We start from the raw sequence: 22,210 nt of genomic DNA on the forward strand, positions 1-22,210 counted from the left end.
CTACCATCAGGGTGGGGGCACTTGGAGGGAACTGAGGAAACCCCCATATGAGGGGATTGGTAGATCATTGGGGTTAGGAAATGTGTAGGGAAATTGAAATGACACCTGTAAGGAAGGCACATGAAAAATACTGAGGGGATCCCCATGTGAGGCATCTGGTCTACTATTATGGTGAGGGCACATAGAGGAACCTGAGGGGACCCTCGTGTGGAGAGGCTGGTCTATCATTGTGGTAAAGCCCACGTGGAGATAATTGAGAAAACCTGTGTGTGAGGAGGCTGGTCTACCATTGGGTGGGTACATGTAGGGAACAGAGGGGATGCGCATGTGAGGAGGCTTGTTTACCACTGGGGTAGGGTAACATGGAGGTGAGTGAAGGGACTCCTGTGTGAGAAGGCTGATCTACCTTGGGGGTGGGGGCACGTTGAAGGAAACTAAGGGGACCCCTTTGTGAGAAGACCAGTCTACCATTGGGGGGCACATGGAGAAAACTGAGGGGATGCCCATGTGAGAAGGCTTGTCTATCATTGGGATGGGGGCACATGGCGATAACTGAGGAAACCCCAATGTGAGGTGGGTGGTTTGCCATTGGGGTTAGGCAACACGGAGGGCAACTAAAAGAACCCCAGTGTGAGAAGGCTGGTCTGCCATCGGGGGGTACATGGAGGGAATTGAAAGGATTTCCACTGAGGAGGCTGGTCTGCCATTGGGCTGGGGGCACATGAAGGGGAACTGAATGGATTCCCATGTAAGGAGGTTGGTCTACCATTGTGATGGGGGCGGGCACATGGAGAAAACTCAGAGGACATCCATCTAAGGAGGCTGGTCTATTATTTGGGTAGGGACAGGTAGAGGTAAATGAGGGGAATTCCTGTGTGGGGAGACTGGTCTACCATTGAGGGAGCCCCATGGAGAAAACTGAGTAATCCCATGTGAGGAGAGTTGTCTACCATACAGGTGAGGGCATGTGGAGGAAACTGAGAGAACTCCCGAGTGAGAAGGCTGTTTACCATTGAGGTAATCACATTTGGGACACCAAGGAAACCCCCATGTGAGGAGGCTAGTATACCACTGGGGTGGGGGAATGGGGAAGTAACCGAGGAGACCCCCATGTGAGGAGGCATGTTTACCATTGGGGTGGAGGTACATGAATGAAACTGAGGGGACCCCCGTGTTAGGAGGCTTGTCTGGCATTAAGAGAACCACGTGGAGAAAACTGAGGGAACCCACATGTGAGGAGGCTGATTTACCATTGAGATGGTGGCACGTGGGGGGATCTGGGGGAACCCCCCTGTGAGAAGGCTGGTCTACCATTGAGGGAGTTATGTGGAGGGAACTGAGGGGGCCCACATGTGAGGCGGCTGGTCTACCATTGGCAGGGGTAGCACATGGAGGGAACTGAGGGGAACTTGTCCCCGTGTGAGAAGGCTGGTCTACCATTGAAAAGGCTACATGGAGGGAACTGAAGGGGCACCTGTGTGAGGAGGCTGGTCTACCATTGAGGGAATCATGTGGAGGGAAGTGAGGAGACCCTCCTGTGAGGTAGCTGGTCTACCACTGGGTTGGGGGCACTTGAAGGGAACTGAGGGGCCCTTGTGCTAGGAGGCTGATCTATCATTAGAGGGGGTCATATGGAACAAACTGACTGGACACCAAAGTGAGGAGAATGGTCTACCATAGAGGTTAAAGCATAAAAAGGAAACAGAGAGCCTCTGTGTGAGGAGGCTAGTCTACCATTGATGGGGGCACATTGAGGGAACTGAGGGGATCCCTATCTGAGGAGGTGGGTCTACCATTGGTGTGGGGAGATGTGGAGGAAACTGAGAGGACTCTTTTGTGAGGAGGCTTGTCTACAATTGAGGTGGGAGCACATGAAGGGAACTGAGGGAACCCCTCGTATGAGGCAGATGGTCTACCACTGAGGAGGGGGATGAGGAGGAAACTGAGAAGACCCCCATGTAAAGCCAGTCTATTATTGGGGTGGGGGGCACCTGGAGGAAATTGAGGGGAGCCCCATGTGAGGAGGCTTTTCTATCATTATGATGGGGGCACCTGGAGAGGAACTGAGTGGATCTTCGTGTGAAGAGGCTGGTCTGCCATTGGAGGGGGCCACGTGGACATAACTGAGGAAACCCCCATGTAAGGAGGCTGGCCTACCTTTGGGGGGCCATGTGGAGAGAAGTAAGTGCACCCCATTTTGAGGCATCTGGTCTACCATTGTGGTGGGGGCACATGGGGAAAACTGAGAGGATCCCTATGTAAGGAGCCTGGTCTACCTTTGTGGTGGGGGCACGTGGAGGTAACCGAGGGAACCCCCCGTGAGGAGGCTGATCTATCATTGGAGGATGGTTATGTGGAGGGAATTGAGGAAATCTTCTTGTGAGGAGGACTGTTTATCATTGGGGATCACATGGAGGAAACTCAGAGAACCCCCATGTGAGGAGTCTAGTCTACCATTGAGGTAATCATGCTTAGGGCACTGAGAAAACCCCCATGTGAGGTGGCTAGTATACAATTGGAGTGAGAGAATGTGGAGGGAACTGAGGGGACACCCTTGTGTAAAGTGGCTGATCTACCATTGAGGGTGCATGTGAGGGGAACTGAGAAGATGCCCAAGTGGGGAGGCTGGTCTACCATTGAGGGGGACATGTGGAGGGAACTGAGGGGACCCCTGTGTGAGGAGGCTGGTCTACCATTGGGATGGGGGCATGTGGTGATAACTGAGGGGACCCCCATGTGAGGAGGCTTGTATACCTTTGAGTGGGCCACATGGATGGAACTGAGGGGACCTACATGTGAGAGGGCTGGTTTACCATGGTGTGGGGGGCATGTGGAGGGAACTGAGGGGATGCTAATGAAAGAAGGCTGGCCTACCGTTGGGATTGGGGAATGTGGATAGAAGTGAGGAAACCCTTGTGTGAGGAGACTGATTTACCACTGGGGTGGGGGGACTTGGAGTGGAACTAAAAAGACCCCTGTGTGAGGAGGCAGGTCTACCATTGGGGGTCACATGTAGGGAACTGAGAGGATCCCTGAGTGAGGAGCCTGGTCTATCATTGAGGGGACCACATGGAGGGAACTGAGGAAACCCAGGGTGAGGAAGCTGGTCTACCATTGAGGGGGCCACAAGTATACTGAGGGGACCCCCATGTGAGGAGGCTGGTCTACCATTGAAAAGGCCATGTGGAGGAAACTGAGAGAATGCTTGTGTGATGAGGCTGGTCCACCATTGATGGGGCCACGTGGAGGGAACTGAGGGGTCCCTCTTGTGAGGTGGCTGGTCTACCATTGGGTTGGCAGCGAGTGAAGGGAATGGAGAGGACCCTTGTGCTAGGAGGCTGTTCTATTATTGGGGATGGGGGTGATGTGGAGGCAACTGAGTGGACACCCAACTGAAGAGACTGGTTTACCATAGGAGTGGGGGCATGTGGAGAAAACAGAGAACCCCCATATAAGGGGGCTGGTTTTTCACTGAGCGGGGAATGTTGAGGGAACTGAAGAAACTCCTGTGTGAGGAGGCTTGTCTACCACGCAGTGGGCTATGCAGAGGAAACTGTAGGAACCCCTATGTGAGGTGGCCAGTCTACCATTGTGGTGGGGGCACATGGAGGAAACTGGGGGTATCCCCGGTGTGAGGTGTCTGGTCTACCATTTGGGTTGGGGCCTTGTAGAGATAACTGAGAAGACCTGCGTGTGAAGGGACTGAGAGGAACTGAAAAGAGTGGTCTACTACGGGGCTGAGGGCACCTCAAGGGAAGTTAGGGAACCTTTGTGTGGGGAGGCTGGTCTACCTTTGAGGGGGGCTACATGAAGAGAAACAGAGGAAACCCGTGTGAGGAAAGTGGCCTACCTTTGCAGGGGCTACAAGGAGGGAAGTGAGGAGACCACTATGTAAGCAGACTGGTCTATTATTGAGGGGGCCACATGGAGGGGAATAGAGGGGATCAGCATGTGAGGAGGCTGGTCTACCACAGAAGGGGATGTGGAGGGAACTGAAGGGACCTGCATTTGAGGAGGTTGGTTTGCCATTAAGCGTCCACATGAATAGGAACTAAGACATCTGTGTGAGGTGGCTGGTCTACTATTGTTGGGGGCATGTGGAAGAAATGGAGTGGACTTCCCCCTTGTGAGATATCTGGTCCACCATTGTGGTGGAGGCACATGGAGGAAACTGAGGGACTTCTGTGTGAGGATGCTGGTCTACCATTGGGCTGGGGCATGTGAAGAGAACCTGAGGAGATCCCCATGTGAGGAGGCTTGTCTACCATTAAAAGGGCCACATGGAGGGAAGTGAAGGGACCCTTGTCTTAGGAGACTGGTCTACCTTTGAGTGAACCACATGAAGTGAACTGAGGGGAACCCCTTGAGAGGTGGCTGGTCTATTATTCTTGGGGGCACGTGGAGGGAACTGAGGGGACCCCCATGAAAGAAGGTTGGTCTACTACTGCAGTTGGGGGGTATGTGGAGAGAACTGAGGAAACCCGGTGTGAAGCTGCTTGTCTACCGTTGGGTGAGCACATGGAGAGAACTGAGGGGACCCCCAGGTGAAGAGTCTGATATACCATTGTGATGGGAGCATGTGGAGGGAACTGAGGGGACCTTTATGTGGGGAGGCCCGTCTATCATTGTGGTAGGGGCATGTGAAGGGAAACAATCCTTCCCCCCACCCCTTGTGAGCAGGCTGGTCTACCATTGCAGGGGCTTGAGGAGAAAACTGAGGGAACTCCTGCGTGAGGTAGCTCGTATGCCTTTGAGCAGGCCACATGGAGGGAATTGAGTGCATCCACATGTTAAATGTCGGGTCTACCACTGGGGGAAGCATGTTGAGGGAACTGAGGGGATGCCCGTGAAAAGGAGGCCCATGTACCACTGGGGTTGGGTCACGTGGAGGGAACTGAGGAAAATCCCATGTGAGGAGGCTTGTCTACCATTGAGGTGGGGGGACTGAGAAGACCCCCATTTGAGGAGGCTGATCTGTTATTCAGTGGGACACGTGAAGAAAACTGATGGGACCCCCATGTGAAGGGGCTGTTTAACCACTGGGATGGAGCCTCCCTTGGGGTGGAGGTATGTGAAAAAAACTGCAGGAAACTTCAAGTGAGAAGGCTGGTCTAACATTTGAGGGAACTCCCGTTTGAGAAGGCTGTTCTATCACTGAGGTGGGGACACCTGGAGAGGTAATGAGTGGACCTTTGTGTGAGGAGCCTGGTCTACCATTGGGGTGGGGATATAAGAAGAAAAACTGAGGGAATCTCTGTGTGAGGAGGCTGGTCTTTCATTGAGGGGGCACGTGGAGGAAACAGAGGATCACCATGTGAGGAGACTGGTCTTCCATGGGAGTGGGGGCAAGTGGAGAAAACTGAACAGGCTCTCATGTGAGGTGTTTGGCCTACCATTATAGTGGGGTCATGTGGAGGAAACTGAGGGGACCCCAGTGTGAGGAGGCTGGTCTAACATTGAGGGGGCACATGGAGAAAACTGAGAGGGTTGCCATTTAAGCAGACTGGTGGTACCACATGGAGAAAACTGAGGTGACTTTGGTATGAGGAGGCTGGTATACATTTGGGAGGCCACGTGGAGGAAACTGAATGGACACCCCCTTTGAGGTGTCTGGTCTACCATTGTGGTGGGGGCACGTGGTGGAAACTGAGGGGACCCCATCTGAGAAGGCTGTCTACCATTGGGGGGGCTAAGTGGAAGAAACTGAGGGGACGCCATGTGAGGAGTCTGGTCTACCATCGAGGTGGGGGAATGTGGAGGAAACTGAGAGAACCCCCTTGTGAGGAGGATTGACTACCTTTGGGGTGGGGGATCATGAAGGGAACTGAGAGGACCCCCATGTTAGGAGGCTGGCCTACCACTGAGGGAACCACGTGGATAAAACTGATGGGAACCACACATGAGGAGGCTGATCTACCACTGGTGTGGGGGCACATGGAGAGAACTGATGGAACTCCCATCTGAGAAGGTTGGTCTATTATTGGGTGGGATTATGTGGAGGGAACTGAGGGAACATTCATGTGAGGAGGCTGGTCTACCACTGGGAGCCCACCTAGGGAGAACTGAGGGGATCCCCATATGAGGTGACTGGTCTACCACTGGGGGAATCACGTCTAGGGCACTGAGGAAACCCTTGTGTGAGGAGCCTAGTATACCAGTGGAATGGGAGTTCTTGGAGGAAATTGAGGGCACCCCTTTGTGGGGGTGCTTGTCTACCATTGGGGTGGGGGCACTTGGAGGGAACTGGGGAGACACCCATGTGAGAAGGCTGGTGTACCATAGCGGTGGGGACACATGGAGGAAACTGAGGAAACCCCTGTGTGAGGAGACTGATCTACCATTGGGGGACCACCTGGAGGAAACCGAGAGGACCCCCATGTGAGGCAACTGGTCTGCCATGGTGGGGCACATGAGAGAAACTGAGAAGACATTCATGTGAGGGGGCTGGTCTACCATTGAGGGGGACCTGTGGACGCTACTCTGTGTGAAGAGGCTGGTCTGCCCTTGAGGTGGCCGAGTAGAAAGAAGTGAGGAAACCCTCGTGTGAGGAGGCTGGTGTACCATTGGTGTGGGAGCATATGGAGGGAACTGAGGGAACCTCCTCATGTGAGGAGGCTGGTTTACCATTGGGAAGGCTGTATTGATAGGACCCCCATCTGGGGAGGCTCATCTACTATTGGGATGGGGGCACATGGAACGAACTGAGTGGACCCCTATGTGAGAAGGCTGGTCTACCTTTGTGGTGGGGGCTTTTGGAGGAACTGGAGGGGACACCCATGTAAGGACACTTGTCTATTATTGGGGTGGGAGCACGTGAAGGGAACTGAGGGGATGCTCCTGGGAGGAGAGTGGTCTTTTGTTGCGGTCACATGGAGGGAAACCGAGGGAACCCCCATATGAGGAGGCTGGTCTACCATTGAGGGAGCCACATGAAGAAAACTGAAGGTACCTGATTTGAGGAGGCTTGTCTACTATTTGGTTGGGAGGTAACAATGGGGACCCCTGTGTGATGAGGTTGGTCTACCACTGGGGTGTGGGGCATGTGTAGGGAAGTTAGGGACCCCCATATGGGGAAGCTGGTCTACCACTGAGAGGGCCACATGGAGGAGAACTGAGGGGACACCCATGTAAGAAGGATGATCTACCATTGCAGGGGCCACATGGCGGGAGGTTAGGGGACCCCCATTTGAAGAGACCCATCTTTTATTGGGGGGCCACAAGGAGGGGAAAAGAGGGGACCCATGTGTGAGGAGATTGGTCTATCACTGGGGGCACACAGGGAGAAAACCGAGGGGACCCCTATATGAGGAGGCTGGTCTACCATTAAGTGTCCACATGGAGGGGAACTAATGGGACCCTTGTGTGAGGAGGCTAGTCTACCATTAGTGGTGGCATGTAAAGGGAACTTGGACCCCCATGTGAGGCAGCTGGTCTACCATTCATGGGGGGACGTGGAGGTAACTGTGTGGAGGCTGGTCCACCTTTGAGAGGGGCATGTGTAGGAATCTGTGGAGACCCCAGTGTGAGGAGGCTAGTCTACCCCTGGGGTTGGGGGACAAAAAGGGAACTGAGGGTACCACTGTGTGAGGAGGCTTGGTCTGCCATTGATGGGGCTATGTGGAGGGAACTGATGGGCACCCTGTTTGAGGAGGTTGGTCTATCATTTGGGTGGGGAAACCTTTAGGGAACTGAGGGGGTCCCAATCTGAGGAGACTGGTCTACTATTGAGGGACCTAAGGTGGAGGGAACTGAAGGGACCTCCGTGTGAGAAGGCTTGTCTACTGGTGGGGGCACATGGAAGAAAGTGAGAGGACCCTTGTGTGAGGTGGCTGGTTTACCACTGAGTGGTCATGTGGAGGGAACTGAGGAGACCCTTGTGTGTGGAGGCTGTTTTTCCACTGGGGTGGGCACATGGAGAGAACTGAGGTGGTGGGGGCCAGTGAGTCTTCTGGTCTACCTTTGGGGTGGAGGCTTGGGAAGGAAACTGAAGGGATTCTTGTGTAAGGAGGCTGGTCTACCATTGATGGGGCCACGTGGAGGGAACTGAGTGGGTCCCTATGTGAGAAGGCTGGTCAACCACTGGAGGTGGAGGGGCACATGTAGGAATCTGTGGGGACCCTAATGTGAGGAGGCTAGTCTACCATTGGGGTTGGGACACACAAAGGGAACTGATGGTACTCCTGTGTGAAGAGGCTGGTCTACCATTGACAGGGTTACATGGAGGGAACTGAGGGGACCCCTGCCTTGTGAGGAGGCTGGTCTGCCACTGGGAGGCCACGTGGAGGGAACTGAGGAGACCTCTATGTTAGGAGGCTGGTCTAACACTGGGGGGCCATGTGGTGGGAACTGAGGGGACCACCATGTGAGGGGGCTGGGCTCCCATTGGGGGACACTTGGAGGGAACTGTGGGGACTCCCGTGTGAGGGGGCTGGTCTACTATTGGGTTTGGGGACCATTTGAGGAGGTTGGTTTCCCATTGTGGGGATCACATGGAGGGAACTGAGGGGGCCCCTGTGTGAGGATCCTGGTTGGCCTTTGGGGTGGGGGCCATGGGAGAGGCACTGTCACTCCAGAAGACAGCTAGCACCCATTGTGTCTTGAAAATTTCAGCCCAGCTGAATGGAGCTTCATGGATGTGTCCAGGCAAGACCAGCCAGGAACCTACCTGTATTTGCTAACAAACAGAATAGAAAGTAATGGTAAATCAGCGTTTTAGGTTGCCCCATTTGGGGGACGGTTTGTTGCTAAATAGGTCACTGCTCACGGCCCACGTTCCTAGTTAGAAAACTAAGAGCTCCTGAGGCAGGCCCGGCTTTGCAAGAGAACCCAGGTTCCCACAGCAGGCTGGCCTATCAGTGACATCCCTTTCAAAGGGAGGACCAGGGATCCGGTGACTGGGATCTGATTATTCATGAACTCATTCATTTGGATCTATTTTCTGCCCAACTCAGGGCTGCAGGCTGAGAATCCACAGATGGTCACAGCCTCTATCCTTGTATGTACTCCCCAATTCATAAGCGAGACAGACAGGAAACCACCAATGACAGGTGTGAGGTGGGCTGTGAGGGTGAAAGTGAGGATGATTACTATCAGATAGTTAATAGAGTGTAATCATAACAACAAGTTATGTGCTCACCATGCCCCAGGCACACTTCTAAGCACTTCACATGTACCAGCTTATATAATTCTCACAGCAGCCCTAGGAAGAAGACCTTGTTATGTTCATTTCCATTTCACAGATGAGGAGATGGAGGCACAGAGAGGTTAGGAGACTCTCCTTGGGTTAGGCGGCTGGTAAGTGGTGGATCGCAGAGCAGCGAGGGAGCCCAGCTTAGAGAAAGGCCCAGAGAAGGGAGCGATTATCTGCCAGGAGGAAAGAGGAAGGCTTTTTTTGGGAGGGGTCATTTGATCTGGCCTTTGAAGGATGCTTAGGAGTCCACCAACCGGAGAGGCAATGGAAATATGTGCAGGCCTGAGGCAAGAAGAAACCAGAGTGAGCCCAGCCAGAGACATCACACTGGGTCTGCCTTGTCCTTGGGTATGGGAGCCAGGCAAAAGATGGAATGACAGCCTAAGAGACAGAAGCGGGGAACTGCAGGACCTGGGAGGGTGGTGAGTGGCCTGAGAAACCATCTCTGCAATTTAACGCTGGTCGAAATGGGAAGTGGCAGTGAGGCTGCTCAGCCCCAGGGTCCTCCCCCAACCCTCTCAGGATCCTGATCCTCTGTGAGGGGCAGCCCTGCCCTGGGAGAGACACAGAGATAGGCTGGGCTGACAAGGGCCTGTGCAGATGAGCAGTTTGGGGGGATGTGGCTTTGGCGACCACGTTCTCTTCTGTATTCACTCTTCATTTGGCCAGTGGTTTGACACAGGGCATAAATAGTTTTTGCCCCAAGCTAGGGCATTTTGGGAATGAACAGGGGCATGATTAACAGCTACCCCAAGATGACAGGTGCAAATCCAGACATTTGGTCACACAGATTACATGGCACCTCTCATGAGCTTGACAATTATTAACCCATTTAATCCTCCTGAAAACCTCAAAAAGAAGGTTGCTGTTATGCCCACTTTGCAGATGATGAAACTGAGGCACAGAGAAAAGAAATGCATGCATATTAGCACCTACTCTGGATTGGGCACTGAGCTAGGCCATTTTACACAAATCTTGTTTAACCCTGACAATAGATATGCAAATGACATGCTGGGAACCCTGTTTACTGATGACAAAACAGGCTCTGAGACCCAATCTGTCCACCTGATCCTCAACCTTAGCCTCTTCCACTGCCTGACTGGGTCTCTTAAGAACATCTGTTCCAATCTGAATCTCTTGCTTGCCTGTGTTTTTTTTTTTTTAAATTTATTTTCAGTCCCCCCACCCTCCTTGGATTGCAGCAAGGAAAGAGGTGTGTCTTCTGCAGAAAAATGTGCATGTTCTTTTAGGTGAGATGGGAACAATGCGGGGAGGGGGCCTGGCTATGAGGGCAGGGGCTGTGGGTGGGGTGGGGGAGTGGACTGTTGGCAGCAGAACCTGCTAGGTAGGCTCACTAGACTCAGACTCGCACGCTCTCTCTCTCTCTCTCTCTCAAGAGAACAGGTGCACAAATTATTAGGTTGGTACAAAGTAATTGTGGTTTTTGCTATTAAAGTAATGGCAAAAACTGCAATTATTTTTGCACCAACCAAATACATCTCTGTGGATGGGGCAGCCTTTTCCAAGGGATTCCACCATGCAGGGCTGGATCTGGCCTCCTGGCTGTGTGACTTTGTGCGTTGTCCTTCCCTCTCTGGGCTGTGGTGCCCCAGCTGGAAGTCCAAGGGCTGAGACTCAAGGCCCTTGTAGAGCCTTAGCTCTGTACCTGGCTCTGTGGTGGATTCAGGATTAGGGGGCCTGGGTTCAAATCCAGACCCTGACTTTTCAGATGTGTGGCCTCAGAGCAAGTTATTTAGCCTGCCTCTATGTGCTCACCTGGAAAATGGGGTGATGAAGATGATGATGATGATAATGGGAACTCCCTCTTGGAGCTGCTGTGCAGATGAAGTGAGTGAATATAAGATGGATGCTTAGAGCAGTGCATGGAAGAGCTGTGCTGTTTGTTATTATCTTCTAGGGGAAACACGAGAAAACCAACTTAGGGAGAAGGCAGCCTGTCCTGGAAGGGGAGGTCCTCACAAAGAACACTGACTCCAGCCAGCTCCTATCTTCAGGCCAAAGTCCCAGCCCAGGGTTTGCTGTGAGGTGGGGGCCTCTAGAGTCTGAAGGGCATGTCTGGTGTGGGCAGGCCCGACCGGACCAGGCACCAGAAACAGACAGGACATTGTGCACTGATAGGAGTCCTACAGGCTGAGGGAGCTGTGCCCGGGCACCCGCTGGGAACCAGGCGGCAGTGGAGGGTGGGGAGTGGGCCGTGTGCCCGGGAATGCGGCCCCACCACCACAGCCAGAGATGGAGGGGACTACAGCCCCCAGCCAGCCCGGCGTCTCCCCAGTCTCAGTCAGTTGGGCGCCACCTTTGAGATTTTTGCCTTATGAGTGAGCATTACTATAATTTATTTCATGGTTGTCTAAATTTTTAATTTATTTTTACATTTAATTTTTGTTTGGATCTGAGCTGTGCTCACATGGTTCAAAAATCAAAAAGTTTAGTAAGTGCTTTCAGGGGAGTCTGCCTCCCACCCCTGGCCCCTCCCCCAAAGCCATGATTATTATTTTACATCAACGAATATGAACTATATGTATTTTTTATATTTTTCCAATTCAAAGACAATTTTTAGTATGCAATGCACACTGTCCTACAACACGCTTTTCTCACTTAGTATTTTTAACTTCTCTACTTAAGTGAGTGTAAATGAAAAAATACACCACCACCTTCTGTAAACAGAAGGTACCTATGACAATAGCACATGGTGATGGAGCAAGACCACTACATTCCAGTGGGGTCCTGTTGTCTGGGGGGCCCCTGAGCTCAAGGTCTGACCTCTACTCCCTAGTTCCAGAGGGACTAGCAACTGTTGATGGCAGACTGAAGACACCCAACACCAAGCTGACACTTTGGCCAGGAAGTAATCAAAAGGACTAAATAGATTTGGACAGGAAATGCCTCTCCTCATCCTGGTCCTGGTGTATAGCAGCATTGCCATTCCAACAGTGGTGTAAGTCCACACTTTGGGAAACTCTCATCTAGTCCAACAACCCTGGCATTTTAAAGATGGGTAAACTGAGGCTCAGAAAGGGTGGAGGACTTAAAATGATGCAGCTAGTTGGTGCTGAGCCTGGGCAACACCTCAGGTTCCCAGGACCCTATCTACAGCCCCTGGACTAGGCAAATGGGCTTTGTTTGGAAACAAATGTACCCAATCCCTGCTCCTCCTCAGCCCCCTCCCCAACCCCAAATTTTCATTTAGCGAACCTCTACAATTTCATCTAGATTATCTAATTTGTTGGCATACAATTGTTCATAGTATTCCATTTTATTTCTTTAATATTCCATTTTATTTCTTTAAGGTTGATAGTAATGTCCCCTCTTTAATTTCTGATTCTAATAATTTGAGTCTTATATACTTTTTCTTGGTCAATCTTATACATTCTGTTAATCTTTTTTTCAGCTTTTGGTTTCATTGATTTTCTCTTTTGTTTTTCTATTTTTTATTTCATTAATTTCCTTTAATTAATCTTTATGACGTCCTTCCTTCAGCTTGCTTTAAATTTAGTTTGCTTTTCATTTTTCACTGTCTTGAAGGTGGAAACTTAGATTATTAATTTGAGATCTTTCTCATTTTTGAATCTAGGAACTTATAACTGTAAATTTCCTTCTAACCACTGATTTAGCTGTATCTCATAAATTTTGTAATGCTGTGTCTTAATTTTCATTCATTTTAAATATTTTCATTTCATTAAAAGTATTTTCTAATTTCCCCTGTGATTTCTCTTTTGATTCATTAGCTAAGAAGTGTGTTGTTTAATAGCCACATATTTGTGAGTTTCCAAAATTTCTTTCTGTTAATGTTAACCAATTTTATTCTTTTATGGTTAGAGAACATACTTTCTATGATTTCTGTCATTTTAAACGTATTGGTGTTTATTTTGTGGCCTAAGATACAGTCTATCCTGGAGAATATTCCATGTACCCTTGAATGCATATTCTGCTGTTGTTGGGTAAAGTATATTGTTTTGTTTTGTTTTTTGAGACAGAGTCTCGCTCTGTTGCCAAGCTGGAGTGCAGTGGCGCGATCTTGGCTCACTGCAGCCTCCACCTCCTGGGTTCAAGCGATTCTCCTGCCTCAGCCTCCCGGGTAGCTGGGACTACAGGCGGGACTACAGTCGTGCACCACCATGCCCAGCTAATTTTTGTATTTTTAGTAGAGACGGGGTTTCACCATGTTGACCAGGATGGTCTCGATATCTTGACCTTGTGATCTGCCCACCTCAGCCTCCCAAAGTGCTGGGGTTACAGGCGTGAGCCACTGCACCTGGCCGGGTAGAGTGTTTGATAGAAGCCTGTTAGGGCTAGTTGGTTTATAGTATTGTTAAAGTCATTTGTTTCCTTTTTGATCTTTTGCCAATTTTTTGTGTACATTATTAAAAATAAGATATTGTAATTTATAATTATTATTGTTGAATTATCTTTCTAGATTAGATATTCTAGAATTAGAATATCTAATTCTATTGTTGAATTATTTTTCCCTTCAATTCTGTCAGTTTTTCCTTCATGTACACTGGGGCTCTGTTGTTGGCTGCACATATGTTTATAATTGTTATGTCTTCCTGATCTAAAGAGTATTTCTTATAGACAGCATATAGTTGGATCTTGGTGTTTTTTTTTTTTTTAAATCCAGTCTGGAAATCTCTGCCTTTTGATTGGATTGTTTAATCCAGTCACATTAATGGTATTATTGATGTCATTGAATTAACATCCACCATTCCACCATTTTACTTTTTGTTTCCTCATGTCTTTTCTGTTCCTCTATTTGTCATTATTATTTTATTTCCTATTAAGTGATTTTTAAAATGTAGCATGTATACCTCTTTAATTATTTTTACTACATATTTTTGAGTTATTTTCTTAATGATTGCTCTAGGGCTTTCCACATATGTCTTACATTTTCAGAATCAGCTTTAGATTTATATTAACTTAAATTCAGCTAGAAATTGAAATATTACTTCAACACGGCTCTATTCCTCCCTTTTAGTGATATTATTATACATATTATATCTATAAATATTACAAACAAAATAATACATTATTATAGAATTATTATTTTATATAATTTTATATTTTTGAAGACAATATATAATCTTAAATTTTCAGAATCAGTTTTAGATTTATATTAACTTAAATTCAGTTAGAAATTGAAATATTACTTCAATGCAGCTCTATTTCTTCCTTTATTTTAGTGATATTGTTGTTACATATATTACATCTATAAATAGTACAAACACAATAGTTCATTATTATAAAATTATTATTCTATATAATTTTATATTTTTGAAGAAGCTAAGAGTAGAAAGAAGAACAAGTATATGTTTACCCTTCTTGTTGGTCATTTCTTGTTTTCTTCATTTGTTCTTGTGGATTTGGGTTACCATCTGGAGTCATTTTCTTATCCCAGTACAGCTTTTCTCTCACACATCTCCTTGTGCTATAATTGGTAAATGTATTATATTTCTGTATGATAGGGCCAACAATACATTATATGCAAATTGCTTCATATAATTACCTTTTAAATCAATTAATAGAAGGAAGGAAAAAGTATGCATTTGTAGTGCCTTTTATACTTGCATAATTGCCTTTTTTCATGTGGAATCAAGTAATCATCAGGGGTCATTTGTTTTCAGTCTGAAGAACTTCCTTTAGTATCTGCTGTAAGGCTGATCTGCTAGTAAATAAATGATCCTAGTTTTGTTTATCTTGTAAAGTCTTGAATTAATCATCATTTTCAAAAGACAGCTATGCTGGATCTAGGATGTTTAGTTGACAGTTTTTTTCTTTGAGCACTCTGAATATGTTATCCCATTGCCTCCTGACCTCCATTATTCCTGATGAGAGGTTCATTGTTAATCTTATCAGGATTCTCTTGTAAACTGAGTCATTTTTCTCTCATTGCTTTTGAGGTTTTCTTCTTGTCTTTGGGTTTCAACATTTTTACTCTGATTTGTCTGTTTGTAGATCTCTTTGTGTTTATTCTACTTAGAGTTCATTGAGATTCCTAGATGTATAGATTAATGTTTTTCAGTAAATTTGGGTTGCTTTCAGCCATTAATTCTTTTAATATCTTTTCTGATTCTTTCTCCTTCTTCTTTCCTTTTAATACTCCCACTACATGTATTTGTTATGCTTAATGATGTGCCACATTTCTCTCAGGCTCTGTTCATTTTTCATTATTGTTTTCTCTCTGCTCTTAGATTTCATAAGCTCTATCAACTTTTCTTCAATTTCACTAATTCTTCTGCCAGGTCAAATACACTGTTGAGCTCCTCTAGTTAATTTTTTGAAAATCTCAGTTATTGTACTTTTAACTCCAGATTTCCATTCGATTATTTTAAAAAATAATTTCTATCTGTTTATTAATATCTCCACTTAATGTGACTTTGTCATCATACTTTCCTTTACTCCTTTAATCATGATTTCCTTAAAGTTATTTGAACATATTTACAATTACCACTTTTAAGTCTTTGTGTTAAATCCAACATATGATTTCTCTCACAGGCAGTTTCTTTTGCTTGCTTTTTTACCTCCTGGTGTATGAGTCATACTTTCTTGTTTCTTTTTATGTCTCTTAAGTTTTTTGTTGTTGAAAAGTAGACATTGTAAATAATGTAGTAACTCTGGATAAATTAGTCCTTCCTTTTGGAACTTACTTACTTGTTTACTTTTTTGTGACTTGCTGGATTATTTTAGTTAATTTGGTTTTCCTGCATGAAGACTCTGGTATTGCTCTTAGAGGGTATATCCTTGGGTATGCCCACAGTCACCCTAAGATGACAGTGGTTTTTGCAGGGCTGTCTTTAATTGTATCTTTCTCTGACCACACTCATCTGTTAAGTTCCACTAATTGGTGGCTGATTGCCCTATTGTTTTCAACACTACATATATTTATTTAAAGACTGATCCCGTCAAAGCCAGACTCCTTTGAACAGATAGCTCCTGAGGTCAGTGTTTGAGATCTGTTGTGACCCCCAGGAGGGCTCTTTCCAGCTGTCTCTTTCCTTGATTCTCTCCAGTAAAATAGCTGTTTATAGTTTAGCCTATATCTCCAATGAACCCATCAATTTCCTCCCGATTGTCTTTCACCACAACCTGCAATGTTTTTGAGAGGGCTCTTAGGCTTAAACTTGTCCACATTTGGTTGCAAATGAAGTCAGTTCCTTTGGGGAGAAATTTAGAGCTCTCTGTTCTATGGTCTGTTTCTTCCTCCAGGCAAAAATCTCTGAAGCAAAGCTCTAGTGCTGGAAGTGTGGCAATGGTAAACTTTTCTCTGAATGACACACCAGATTTAGGAATTGAGTGCTCAGCGTATAGGGGAAATAGCCTCAGGTCTCCTCAGCTTGTCTCTCAGTGTGGAATCCTTGCTCCATCAGTGGGGCAAGAGTGATTGGGTCTCCAGTAGTCTCTGTGGATCTGTGCCCAAGGTAGAGCTTCCATGCCATGAGTTGGGCCGGGTAGAAGAAGGGAGCCCTCACCGCCTGGCTGAACTTGCCTGGAACATAGAATCAGCAACAGACAGCTGCGAGCAGGATGAGAAATGCTGACATTGTGCCTCTCTTGGGAAGCTAGCTCCTGACTAGAAGCTGGAAGGAGAGGAAACCCTGTGTTCTTGGCTGTATCCATATGGAGTAAAGTTTCTGTCTCACTGAGCTGGATGAGAGGAGGAATAAAGTGATTTTTTGTCTTTTTGTTGTGTCAGTTACTGTGGGTTTAAACACAACAGACTCTTGCTGTTCTTCCTGAATTTTAGTATATTTAAAAAAAAATTTATTAATTAGCTGTACACCCTTAGAATTACTTCCAGATACATTAAATGATTGTTAAGAATTTTTTTTTTCACCAGTTACTCCGGGAGTGGTCCATAGGACATCTCACACTATCATGCAGGAAGTAGAACTCACAAAGATATTGCCTCATAATAGTGTTTAGAAGCTACATTACTTCACCTTTCATATTTAGGTCTACGATTCTCCTGAATTTATATTTTTGTATATGATGTGAGGTAGGGGTCAGGTTTCCTTTTTCTCCTGAATTGAAGAGACCATCCCTTCCCCATTGCCCAGAAGAGTCTCCTTTGTCATAACTCAAATGTTCAAATATGGCTGGGACTGTTTCTAAACTTTCTATGCTGCTGTACTGATCTATTTATCTATTCTTGTGCCAAGTGCACATTGTGTTAATTACAAAAATTTTGTGATCAATTTTTATATTGAACTTGGCTATTCTTAGCCTCTTATATAGTTGTACAAAATTTAGAATTATTTTATCAATTTTCACAAAATAACCTGTTGTATTTTTTATTGGAATTGCATTGATTGATTCTTTAGATTACTTAGGTGTAAACTCTTGAACATGGTTTTCTCTCCTTTTATTTAGGTCAAGAGTTGTCAAACCATGACTAGTGGGTCAAATCTTGCTGATAGCCTGTTTTTGTATGACCCTGGAGCTAAGCATCATTTTCATTTTTAAAGAGACTTTTTTATATGAAAAGAATAACATGTGAAAGAGACCATATCACTGATTTTTAATTACTATTATTTTAAGATTTTTGCTTCTTTGTTCATAAAAAAGATTGGGCTGTAGTTTTCTTTCTTATGATTCCCTTGTTGAGTTTGAACATCAACATTATACTGCTCTCATAAAACTAATGGCAGAGTTTATCTCTTTTTCTATTTTTGATTTTCTGGAAAATTTGCAGAAAATTACTTTGTTTCTTCATGGTTTTTGTAGAATTTGCCAGTATATTTATTTTCTGCATGAAAAATATTTAAATACAGATGAAAATTTGAAAATGGTTAAACAATATTTCTATTTCTTCTTGTCTCCATTTGATACATTGCATTTTAAAGAAAAATTTGTCCATTTTACCTAATTTTCAAATTTACAGGTATAAAATTGTTTGTAACATCATTTTTTAAGTGTCTATAGGATCTATAGAAATATCCCCTTTTTAATTCCTATTATTAATAATTTGTGTATTTACTCTCTCATTTTCTTGATCAGTTTTGTAAGGAGTTTATTGACCTTATTGCTTTTTTCAAAAAGATAAACTTTTGGCATTATTGATCATCTTTGCTATGTTTTCTGTTTTATTAATTTCTGGTATTTTCTTTATTATTTTCCTTCTCTTACTTTCTTTGGGTTTCTTTTGTTATCTTTTTCTAACTTCTTGTGATGGGTCACTGATTTCTCAGCCTTTCTTCTTTCTGAATACTAGAAATATTAAATTAGCCATTAATCATTGCATTAGCTTTAGCCAAAAGTTTTGATATGTAGCATTTTCATTACCTTTCACTGAAATATATTTTCCAATTTTATTGTGATTCCTTTTTTGACCTATTGGTTATTTGCAAGTGTATTTTTTAATTTCAAAAAAAGTGATAATTTACAGTACAATTAAGGTAGAAATATATTATCCCCTGCCTCCCTCACAAATTATTGATTTCTACCTTAATTGTATTTTGGTCACAGAATGTATTCTAGGTGATTTCAAATCTTTGACCTGTGTTAAAAGTTGCTCTGCATCTTAAGATATGATCAATTTTTTTATCAATGCTCCATCTGTGTTTGAAAAAAACAAACATTTTGTACTTGTAGATGCAATGTTGTATGTGTTAGGCAAATCTGTTTCTTGTAGAAAGCATATAGTTGTATGCATATAGGATCATATTTGTATCTACCCTGCCAATCTGTCTTAATTTACATTTAATATAATGCCATTTAAATTTAATGTAATTAATTATTGCCTGGTAAGGGCTATGTCTGCCATTTTCTTTTCTATTTTTTCCCTCTGTTTCTATTTCTCCATTTTTTCCCTCATTTCCTGTGGTTACTTAAACAATTATTAGAATCACATTTTGATTTATCTACAGTGTATTTGTGTATATCTCTTTGTATAGATTTTTTGTGGTTACTATAGATATTATATGGTACATACATAACTTATCAGAGCCTACTAGTATTGACATTTTACCAACTTGAGTAAAGTGCAGAAACCTATCTCTCTTCACATTCCTTTGCCCTCTCTCATTTATAATTTGTCTTAAATATTTGCTCTGCATACATTGAGAACTACGTCAGATAATTTTAAAAGTTTTGTTACTCCAACAAAATTTTGAAAGCTCAAGAGGTGAAAGAACATCTACTGTATTTACCCAGACTTTCATTCTTTCTTTTCCTTCTTGATGTTCCAAAATTCCTTTTTTTAAATTACTTATTTTCTCTTTCAAGAACTTCCTTTAGCTATTATTTTAGGTTAGGTCTGCTGGTGACAATCTCTTAGTTTTACTTCATCTAAGAATACCTTGATTTTCTCTTCATTTCTGAAGAATAATTTTGTTTGGTATAGGATTCTGAATTAAGCGTTCTGTTCTTTCAGCACTTTGAAAAATGTCATGCCAATTTCTTCTGGTCTCTATGGTTTCTGATGAGAAATCTACTGTCATCTGAATGGTTTTCTCACATAGGAAAGTGTCATATTTCTCTCACAGCTTTCAAGATTTTTTCTTTGTCTTTTGTTTTCAGGAGTTTAATTGTGGTATGTCTTGGTGTGGATATCTTTGAGTGTGTCTTATTTGGCATCGGCTCAGCTCTTGAGTATTTTCAGTCATTATTTCTTTGGATACTTTTTCATCCTCATCCTTTTTCCTCTCTCCTCTGGGGACTTTGATGACATGTTAGATTTTTTTTTTTTTTTTTTTGATAATCCCATAGGTTGCAGAGGCTCTGCTTTTTTTTTTCTGTTTATTTTCTTTCTTTATGCAGATAAGACAATGTCTATTGCTTTATCTTCAAGTTCATGGATTCTTTCCTTTACTCCCTGCATTCTGCTGTTGAACCTATCCATTGAGTTTTTAATTCAGTTATGTATTTTCCAGTTATAAGATTTCCATTTTGTCCTTCTATATGACTTCTATTTCTTTGTTGAAATTTTCTATTTTTTCACTTGTTTCAAGTATGCTTATAATTGCTAGTGGAAGAATTTTTATGATGGCTGCTTTAAAATCCTTGTCAGATCATTCTAATTTCTGTGTCATCTTAGTGTTGGCATTTGTTAATGTCTTTTCTCATTCTAGTTGAGTTTTTCTTGGTTCTTGGTGTGATTGTATCCTGAACATTTTGTGTGATACATTAAGAAGCTCAGAATCTTCAATTAGGAGTGGAGGTCCAGGTTTTTTTGTTGTTGTTGCTTTTTTTTTTTTTTTTTTTTTTTTGAGACGGAGTCTTGCTCTGTTGCCAGGCTGAAGTGCAGTGGTGCGATCTCAGCTCACTGCAACCTCCGCCTCCTGGATTCAAGCAATTCCCCTGCCCCAGCTTCCCAAGTAGCTGGGGTTACAGGCATGCGCCACCATGCCTGGCTAATTTTTTGTATTTTAGAAGAGACGGGGTTTCACCACGTTGGCCAGGAAGGTCTCCATCTCCTGACTTTGTGATCCACCCACCTCGGCCTCCCAAAATGCTGGGGTTACAGGCATAAGCCGCTGTGCCTGGCCGGTCCAGGTTTTTTAATAGGCCTCCATGGACATCCCCCAGAGCTGACAGTTTGTTACTGCTGGGTGTGGAAGGTCCTCAATAGGCTTCTGCCAACACAATATGACTTTGAGGGAGAGGGACACTTTGTTACCTCTCATGTGGCTTCCACTGACATAATGGGGCAGGTTTCTCATTACCACTAGGCAATGGTGAAAATCTTGTTTTCCACTTGGCCTTCTCTGACAACACCCAGAGGGGAGAAGGAGGGACACCTTATTATTACTGGGTGGGGACAAATGTCCTGGCTCCCTACTCAACTTCTGCTGATAAGAGTGGGGCTGAGTACACAGGTTTTTTTGTGTTTTGTTTTTTTTTTTTGCCATGTAGGAATAGGGCTGTTTGGAGGGCAGCTATTTTCTTAAAGTTTTAAATCTGGCTAGGTCACTTCTTTCCTGGTCCTTTGGCTACAGAAATCAGGCTTTAAGTAGGACTTTAAAACTTCTATAACCTTTGGTGTTTCTGGTTTTTCTAGCACACAGTCCGAGATCCAGGAGGCAAAAGGACACTTCAGGGAGCACACTGTTCTGTTGCCCCTTGGGTCTCAAGGTCTTTAGCTGGTCTGCTCTCTTCTCTCCACTTTCTGGCATCTTACCATTGTTTTACATATGAAATGAGGTTTTCAAGCCGTAGTTAGAGAAGAATAGGCCAAATTGCAACTACTCCATCTTGTCCTGTGTGAAGATTTTCATTCTTAATTCAATTTATTTATTATAGTTGTATTCAGATTTTCTATTTTTTCTTTAATCAATTTTGTTTATTTGTGTCTGTTGGAAATTTGCCTATTTCCTCTAAGTTGTCTAATTTGTTGGTATAAAGTTGCTTATAACATTTTCTTATAATCCATTTCAGGGTAAGTAGGGATGTTTCCTCTTTAATTCCTGATTTTGGTAATTTATGCCTTCTGTCTTTTTTTCCAGGTCAGTCTAGCTCAATTAAATTAATCTTTTCAAAGAACCAAATTTTGGTTTTATTGATTTACTCTACTGTTCATTTCTTATTGATTTCTGTTCTAACCTTTGTTATTTCCTTTCTTCTGTTTTCTTTGCATTTAGCATACTCTTCATTTTCTAGTTTCTTAAGACGGAAACTTTAAATGTCCTGCTAAATACTAGTTTAGTGCATCCCATAAATTTTGATATTAAAAAAATTAGGTCAAAATATTTTCTAACTTTCTTCGTTATTTATTTTTGCACTCATGTGTTATTTGGAAGTGTGTTAATTTCCAAATAGTTGAGGATTTCCCAGGTTTCTTTCTGTTGTTGATTTCTAATTTAATTTCTTTGTGGTTAGGGAACATATTTTGTATGGCTTCAATTTTAAAAATGTATTGGGACTTGCTTGTGGCCTAACATATAGTTTATCCTGAAAAATGTCCCATGTGCACTTGAGAGGAATGTATAGTCTGCTATTGTTGGGTGGAGTGTTCTATAGATGTCTGTTAGATCTAGTTGGTTGTTCATGTCTGCTATTTCCGTG

At 44.3% G+C, this 22,210-nt stretch overlaps 1 long non-coding RNA gene across 1 annotated transcript in view; it reads left to right on the plus strand.

The window, feature by feature from the left end:
- The window catches only part of LOC103890065 (uncharacterized), a 57,626-nt gene that overhangs the window by 18,364 nt on the left and 17,052 nt on the right, over window positions 1–22,210 (plus strand). The window contains exons 2-3 of the long non-coding RNA XR_654420.1: window positions 10,368–10,440; window positions 10,920–11,038. This is a non-coding gene — a long non-coding RNA (uncharacterized LOC103890065). The remainder of the gene's footprint in view (window positions 1–10,367; window positions 10,441–10,919; window positions 11,039–22,210) is intronic.

Source organism: Pongo abelii, chromosome 2 (assembly GCF_028885655.2).
Source record: "Pongo abelii isolate AG06213 chromosome 2, NHGRI_mPonAbe1-v2.0_pri, whole genome shotgun sequence".
NCBI classification, from domain to species: domain Eukaryota; kingdom Metazoa; phylum Chordata; class Mammalia; order Primates; family Hominidae; genus Pongo; species Pongo abelii.